We start from the raw sequence: 8,575 nt of genomic DNA on the forward strand, positions 1-8,575 counted from the left end.
TGCTTCGATTTTTGAGTACCAAAGTTTCCTAATAGAAAAGCGTAACCTACAAAACCCACACAAGTATGGTACTTGCTGTAATGTTTAAGTTATCACAGTTTTAATAAAAACATGGATTTTCCCATTTTGTCATTTTCCCGTTTTTGTCAAATTTAAAAAATATATATATATCTTGGAAGCCTATTAATGATCCTCGTTTTTATGGTCCGAAAAATTTCCCGAGATATTCGTTTAAAATTATTTTCAGGTATAGGCTTTTTCGTCCAGACACCATGAAAATGGCATTTGAAACTTTTATATGATTTTTTGAAATGTTAGGCTAGATTTTTGAAACTACAAACTATTTTTTTCTGCAAAAAATGTATTCCAGAACCAACTCGTTTTAAAATGTTTATTTAAAGCTTGTCCAATTGCTGGGCAATTAGTGAAGAAAAATCGTTCCATGATTCCCAGAACCCAGCACCAACCTCGCGCTCTATTCATTCAAAGTGCTGCGCTATGAAGGCTAATTTACTGCCAGTCAAGTGGCGGCCGGGAGAATCCTCACACGTGAAACATCTGTTTTTGCTCGATCATCACCGGGCAATTTGTTTCGCAGTTTTTGAGCAGGTTAAACCTGATGAATCGCACAAACACACATTGGGGCGCTATTTAGTAGTCTAAAAGAGAAAAAAACGAATTTTCACTTTCGATTTTATGAATTTCCCGCCATTTTTTCACTTTCCACTGACACCCCAAAGAAGCGTTGGCAGCCAATTAAAACTCAACACATTCAACAGTACTTCTACTTTTCGTTTGGATTCCTCTTAATATCAATTCAAAAGATAAACAGTCGCACAGAAAACCTCACACCATGTGGAAGGTAATTTTGCTCTAATTGATTCCATTCGTTTTTTTTTTCAGTGCCCATTTTCCGACGCCGCCATTAAGAAGGACGGTCGAGAGCGGAGTCGCAAAACGCCAAAAAGGACACCACTTTTCTCCGCTTTTGAGCAACGATGACTTCAAAAAGCGTCGACCTCCACCACCCATTTGTGATGGGGTTGAAGATATTGCTGCTTGGGTTGTTTTTTTTACCTTTCTCATACTTGGGGAAATCAGGTGTGATGGTGGTGTTGGTAATAAAAGCAGATTTGTCGACCTCTTTTCTTAGTTTTATGTCAAAGAAGGTCTAACCAGAGTTCAAAACAACTTTATTTTGGCATTTTATTGGTGCGATGGAAAAAGAAAACCAAAAGTTTTACTTTCGAACTCCCTTGAAAATTATTGACACGAATGGTTGTAAAAATATATGCCAAATTGGAAAAATGCTACCTTTTTAATAGAATTGTTTCCATTAAGAGAAAATAAAATTAAAAAAAATCCTGAAATTTATAACTGTATCTTTTTTTTATATGATTGTTGGAATAACAGTTCAAATTCAATCCAATCAGTTGCAAAGTTCTTGCCAATGGATTAAAGTTATTAAAAATATTATAAAAAGAGGCTTTAAAAAATGCGTCGTTCAATATAGATACTATTTGAAGTAAGTTTGTACGTGAACTCAGACTCGGATACATTTTCATCCACAACCTTCAACTTGCCTGACAAAAATCGTTTTTATCAGGCATATTTATTTCAATTCATGATTTTGTCCCTCACACTCTTCAAATTTTTCCACGAAAAATGGGACAAAAAAAAAGATTATTTCAAAACTAAAATGTACATTTCTATTGCAACAAAATATTTGTAACATCGATAATAAACTCTGTTCAATCGATGCAATTTTAATTAAAAAAATCATTTTAATTTATACAGCTGGGTAATTCTCCGCCAACTCACACAGCAGTTGCCCCGACCCCTCTTCGATTTGCGTGAAACTTTGTCCTAAGGGGTAACTTTTGTCCCTGATCACGAATCCGAGGTCCGTTTTTTGATATCTCGTGACGGAGGGGCGGTACGACCCCTTCCATTTTTGAACATGCGAAAAAAGAGGTGTTTTTCAATAATTTGCAGCCTGAAACGGTGATGAGATAGAAATTTGGTGTCAAAGAGACTTTTATGTAAAATGAGACGCCCGATTTGATGGCGTACTCAGAATTCCGAAAAAACGTATTTTTCATCAAAAAAAAAAAACACTAAAAAAGTTTTAAAAATTCTCCCATTTTCCGTTGCTCGACTGTTAATTTTTTTGGAACATGTTATTTTATGGAAAATTTAATGTTATTTTCGAATCTACATTGACCCAAAAAGGTCACTTTTTCATTTAGAACAAAATTTTTCATTTTAAAATTTCGTGTTTTTTCTAACTTTGCAGGGTTATTTTTTACAACAATGTTGCGATTTTACGAAGAAACGTTTTGAAAAAGTTGGCCGTCATTGATCATGGCCGTTCATGGTCTCCCGCGACAGACACGGACGACGAATCAAAGAGAAACGCAAAAAGTAACTTTTTCAAAACTTTTTTTCGTAAAATCGCGATAAATCGTGATTTTTATAAGCAAACCCCTTATGTCTATATATCAAAATTTTTGTAATTGTCTGCTCTACAATTTTGTAGAACATTGTTACACTCTAAAAAATAACCCGGCAAAGTTAAAAAAAACACGAAATTTTAAAATGAAAAATTTTGTTCTAAATGAAAAAATAACCCTCTGGGCCATTGTAGATTCGAAAAAAACATTAAATTTCCCTTAAAATGACATGTTCCAAAATGTTTTACATTCAAGTAACGGTAAATGGCAGAGTTTTTAAAACTTTTTTAGTGTTTTTTTCGATGCAAAATGTGTTTTTTTCGGAATTCTGAGTACGCCATCAAATCGGGCGTCTAATTATATATAAACCCTTTGACACCAAATTTCTATCTCATCGCCGTTTCAGGCTGCAAATTATTGAAAAACACCTCTTTTTTCGCATGTTCAAAAATGGAAGGGGTCGTACCGCCCCTCCGTCACGAGATATCAAAAAACGGACCTCGGATTCGTGATCAGGGACAAAAGTTACCCCTTAGGACTAAGTTTCACGCAAATCGAAGAGGGGTCGGGGCAACTTTTCCCGATTTAGTGTGAGTTGGTAGAGAATTACCCAGATACTATTTGAAATAAGTTTGTACGTGAACTCGGACTCGGTAAGAAAAATACATTTACATTCAGACACTTAGACATGCCTGATTAAAATCATTATCAACTCGTTGGGTCATTGCACATTTCATTTAATGATTTTGTCCCTCAACCCGCCTTTTTTACCACAAAAATTCATGGGACAAAAAAAGATTATTTCATTGATATTGATTCATTTGCATTATTTTATAGACTGTAATGATGTATTTAGCGTTTTGCGATACTTTTTGATTAAAAATTTGAAAATTAGGCTTGGAATTATTTAGAAGACTAAGCTGTTTTTTATGCTGCCTTTTTGACATTTGAATTTAACTTGTTTGTATATTGATGTAAAGGAAGCTCAGAAAATTTGGAGTACCAATTGCTACGATCAGTTTTGATTGAGATGAAATTTTGACATTTGAATCAATTAAAAAACGGTTTTAATAAATGATTTTTGTATTATTCACTTTTTATTTATTAGGATAACGTTTAATGATATCTAAAAGAGTGAGGTACAATCGATTTCTTATTTGACATGGAATAGCTCTAAAACAATCCGGATTAAATCGGTAAATAAAATCAACTAAAAACAGTATAAAGTGTATTTTCTTGCAAATTTAATTATTTTTAGCCAAGCCAACTTATCATTTACGTAAAAACTGCGACTCGTAAAAAAATCAATTGTCTGCTTTTTCTATTATTTTTTTTGTTAATTTTACCAATTTTGGTTATTTGTTAACAAAAAACAAAATCGAGATTTTTACGTTCTACCTTGCCATTTTTTACTGACTTGACTTGAATGAAATTTAAGTTGAAATCAGTTAACATCCTAAATAACACAGTGCAGAAAAAATAATTCCAATAAATTTAATAGTTTTCAATCAAGTTCAAATTGAAGTCGAAATTTAGTGGTGCTCTGGTGCAACTAGAGAGTCCAATTTGCCGTCCCGGGAATTGTCGGGATTTCCCGGAAAAAATATTTCCCGTTTCCAGGGAAATTTCGTAAGTTTCCCGGGAATTCCCGAAATTTAAGCGAAAGAATACATTTTCTTAACTTTTTTGAAGCAATTTTTGAAAATGTACAGATTTTTTTAAAAGTTAAGCAAAATTTAAGGGATTTTGTTCTATTTAATTACCTGTTAATATTTAATTAATCAGATGGTAAGATTATTTCCAGGCACGTTTTTTTCCGATAATATAAATTTCTGAAGCATTCAAAACTGGAAGTAGATCTTGCTTTATGAAAATAATAAACAAAAATGACCCCTTCCCGCCAAAGTAAATTGTGATTTTTTACGTTTTTGTTTAACATGATCAAACTGGATGAAAATAGAACGTTTAATAGTATTCAATTGAGAAATTTCAGTTTGAAGTAAATTTATAGTGGGTGTTGAAGGGATGATTATAAAAATGGAAAATTTATTGTGGAATGAGTTTAATTTATCGCATAATTTAAATCATCTTTTTGTGCTTTGAGAAGTCATTTATTAAGCTGAAAACCATGTGACAATAAAACCATAAAAATAGATAAAGTAAACTTTTTTTTTAATCGAATTGTTTGAAAAGTTCCCAAATAGTGCAATAATATTTTTTTAAACATGCTTCAAATATTTCAAATCATTTAGTTTCAAGTAAAAAAAAAACGATTTTATGATTCAAGAACCTTCTGTCCAAACACTTTGATAAAATAAATATTTCATCAAAAAATACTTCAGATTATTTTTTAATATGTTGAACGATTTGAAAGACAGCTCATAAAATTAAAAAAAAAATGTTTCTTGAGGTTGTATGGTTTTTACATGCAGTCAAGCTATTAATTGATCCTTTCACTTATTTATTCATTAAAGTCGCTGTCCTATACAATTTTGTTGCAAAATATTTATCAAAATCAAGATCAGAACAATTTTCGAAAATTTAAAAATTCCCGGGAAAATTGGTTGAAAAATTCCTGTTTCCTGTGATTTGTGTAACCCCGGGAAATTGGACGATCTAGGTGCAACCATGGGCGTTAGAGATTAATGGCCGTGTTTCAATTAAAAACGATGAAAACATCGCTGTTTTTATGCAAGTGTCATTTAAATTCATGAATATTTAATCATCTTTAAATTTTGTTTATTCTATCTATCTTATTTTCATACATAAATATCTGACCATAACTTAAAAAATAACTTAACAACTTGAATGTTGAATAAATATTTAACCCAGCCTGCAGGCATGTTTGTTTACAGATTTTAGCCGACATAAAATTTTATGAAAAAAACTTCTATTGAAAATGTTTTCTCGTCTCTTGAAATTTGATTTGTTTTGTTAGAAAATGTTGTATGAAATCAAACGTTTTGTTTGAAATTGTTTAAAAATTGCTTATATAATAAACAAATTAATTTATCAAAACCTCTTTGGTTAATCTTAAAAGCAATTTTCTTCATCAATAAAGCAACACTGTTTAATCCCTTCCAAAAACTCGAAATCATCGACGACAATCCATTGCGTGCGTGCGTGCATATCTTCCAAGTACCATCAGTGACGAATCTTGAAGTCGTCGGCGTCGGAAGAAAGCGTGGTGGGGGGGTTGTGGAGTTGCCCATCAACAATCACACAAACACCCCCTCAAACACTCATAAACATTAGTAGAAACGGCTTCTCCCCACACAGTCGCGCACACACACACAGTCTCACTAGCGCGCTGTGTCTGACTAACTTCGGCGGCGAGTGAGTGTATTTTGCGCGAGATTTTTTTTTATTACTCGAAAATTCACCAAAAATCACGAAGAAGCGTTTGAAAACACACCGACTAAGACGGGAGAATATCTTGGGTCGACCACCACCACCACCACCTAGCAGCGTGAAAAACAGGCAAAAATATATTTATAGAAAAAGCAAAGCAAAGGTTTCTTCTTTCGCGAACTCAACTGCTGCTGCTGCTAGAGTTTGTGGTTGGTTCGGCCTTAAGATGGCCAATTCAATTCGTTCCGGGGGCAGTGATGCTGCCGGGTGAAAACTCTCCGCACCCCACCGGAGATTGATGGCTCTGTTCCGCGTGAGGACAGGGCGCACACAAGTGGCCCTCGTCAACCCTTTTTTGAACACTTTTTTATGGGTGATGATTCTTCTTTTTCTTCCTCCGACGACACTTCACTCTCTTTGGTCCACAAAATTTTCTCTCTCGGTCCACCCGAGCATCACATATCCTTTTATGCAACACCAAAGTGCTTCTTCTGGTGGGCGCTTCTGTCGGGAGGCTCGGTCGTCGGAAAATCTGCCACTTTTCCGCCACAATTTTCACACGCCACAGCGAATTATCATCTCACCTCCACTAAAACCCTCGGTCTCGCTTGGATTTTCACCAGCACCACACCGGGAGGAAAAATCCCTCCCAAGTTTTCCCCGCCGGACACTTCCTCTGACCACCCCCCGCACCAAAAACTAACCCCTTTCGCCGACGTTCCCTGGGACAACCTGTTCCGTCCGAGTGGCCACTGTACCATCCACAGAAGAAAAGAAAAAACGGAAAAAGAACCTGCTCTGAAGCGGAGGCAGGCCACGCAGGAGAGGACACGGCGGCGGCGGCGGCTGATTCCGAAATCCGGATTTTCCACGGCGTCTCACGGCTGTTTCTCGGGGGCGTCCAACGCGTACAAGTTCTCACGATCTACTGACGGACTTGGGTGGGAAAACCCACCGCCAAGATCAGTTTGGGCTGGGAGTTTTCCGCGGAAAACTCGCTCCCTCGCTTGCGAGAGGCGAGAGAGAGAAGGAGCGCCGACCAGCTGATGGGGGTTTTGTTGTGGAGTGAGTGCCGCTCTCACGTGGTGAGAGAGAGAGTGCAAGCAGCTGTGTGAGGGAAAATCATTATCGATATTTGCTCTCTCTCTCGCTGACTGGGGAGCGAGGGCAAAGATGCTGTTTGGCGATAGGATTATGATGGCCTTTCTTCGCGCAGCATTGACTAATTAATTTTATTTGTTTTGTTTTTTTTTTATTCTGCATCTCGAGCGCATAATCTTGAGAGAGAGAGGGTGGTTGGCAGGTTCAAGATGCTTAAAAAAACAAAAGGTGAGAAAAGGTACCTAGCCGAAAGGAAAAGTGGGTTTGAATTGATTATCCTCATTAGCAGATGTCGGTTCGTTATTAATTATTATTATTATTTTCTGGCTAAAATGTCTATACTACCAAGCTTTAAGTTTTTTGTCATACTTTGTCATTTAAAATCCCTGTGCTGATGTAACGCTAAAATGAAATGAATTTATTTATGTTTTTTTGCGACTTCATTTTAATAAAAATGAATTTTCACCAAATTCGGAAAATACTGCATCAAACATGTGACATTTTTATAAACAATATTACAACAATATTTTCAAAATTTTCAAATCAAGACTAACTTTTCAAAAGGGCCAAACATTCAATATTACACCCTTTTGAAATGTTAGTCTTTGTTTAACAATTTGTTTTCGAAAGATCGGAAAATTTCACAAACTTTTCATATATTAACATTGAAAATCGGACCATTAGTTGCTGAGATATCGACATTAAAAAATGGTGGGCTGTTTGGGTGAGACTAAGAAAACATCAATTTTCCTGTTTTTAAACCTTTGCATTGCAATATCACAAAGTCTGAAGAAGCAAAATATAGAGAATTTTCTCAGCTTTTCAAAAATATTTTTTCCAAAAGTGGGCAAACATGTGCACTAATTTTAAAAAATGAAAAACTGCGACTATTTTCAAAAAAGTCACCTAAATATGGATGTAACTTGAAAACGGTGCACTTAATCAAAATTTCACTAAAGTACTTTTTGATTGCAAATTTGATTTTACATCGAAAAATGAAGTTGAAAAATTTTTGCGACAAATATTTCGATTTTTTGAAAAAAATCAGTATTGATTCAAAAATTCATAACTCGGCCAAAGATTGTTTGCACAACCTGGAAATTTCTGAAAAGTTGCCATTTTATGTCCTCTAGAACATATCAAAAAATAAAAAAATTAAAAATAGTATTTTTTTTGCAAATCAAGTTTTAGTGATAAAAAGTTAAATAAAAAATCACCAATTTTTTTTACCGTGTATCATTTTTTTCCCGTGTAGTCCATATCCATACCTACAACTTTGTCGAAGACACCAAATCGATCAAAAAATTCCTTGAAAAGATAAAGATTTTTTAATTTTCATACATCATTTTTGTATGGACACTGTCCATTGGACAGCAGCCAAATTTGTATGGAAAATTATATGGACAAACTAATGATGCAAAATGGCTTTTTTGGGCATACCGAAGGCACCAAAAAAGTTTCAGTCGGATTAAAAAATACAAAAAAAATCAAATGACCGAAATCTCAGAGAATTGCTCAGTATCGAACAACTGCAAATTTTAACTTTTATATCAAGTTTTTGAAGAAAAACTTTGACCCTTGAAATTGACAATTTTAGAATACTTTTTTCTTACGGATGTAAACAAACTTTGATTCTCTCCATGAGTACAGATTTTTTACAAAATAATGAC

General features: G+C 34.7%; 1 protein-coding gene across 7 annotated transcripts in view; it reads right to left on the reverse strand.

The window, feature by feature from the left end:
• Positions 1–6,720, reverse strand: part of LOC6033186 (receptor-type tyrosine-protein phosphatase kappa) — a 184,028-nt gene extending 177,308 nt beyond the window's left edge. For 4 of the 7 annotated variants that reach the window (XM_038251729.1, XM_038251730.1, XM_038251731.1 and 1 more), the window contains exon 1: positions 6,509–6,720. The gene's annotated coding sequence lies outside the window, so the exon portion shown is untranslated. Of the gene's footprint in view, positions 1–5,868; positions 5,893–6,388 lie in introns of those variants that run through there. The other 3 variants (XM_038251726.1, XM_038251727.1, XM_038251728.1) reach the window with 3 other exon arrangements.
• Between the last annotated feature and the right edge of the window lie 1,855 nt (positions 6,721–8,575).

This window comes from Culex quinquefasciatus, chromosome 2 (assembly GCF_015732765.1).
Source record: "Culex quinquefasciatus strain JHB chromosome 2, VPISU_Cqui_1.0_pri_paternal, whole genome shotgun sequence".
Taxonomy (NCBI): domain Eukaryota; kingdom Metazoa; phylum Arthropoda; class Insecta; order Diptera; family Culicidae; genus Culex; species Culex quinquefasciatus.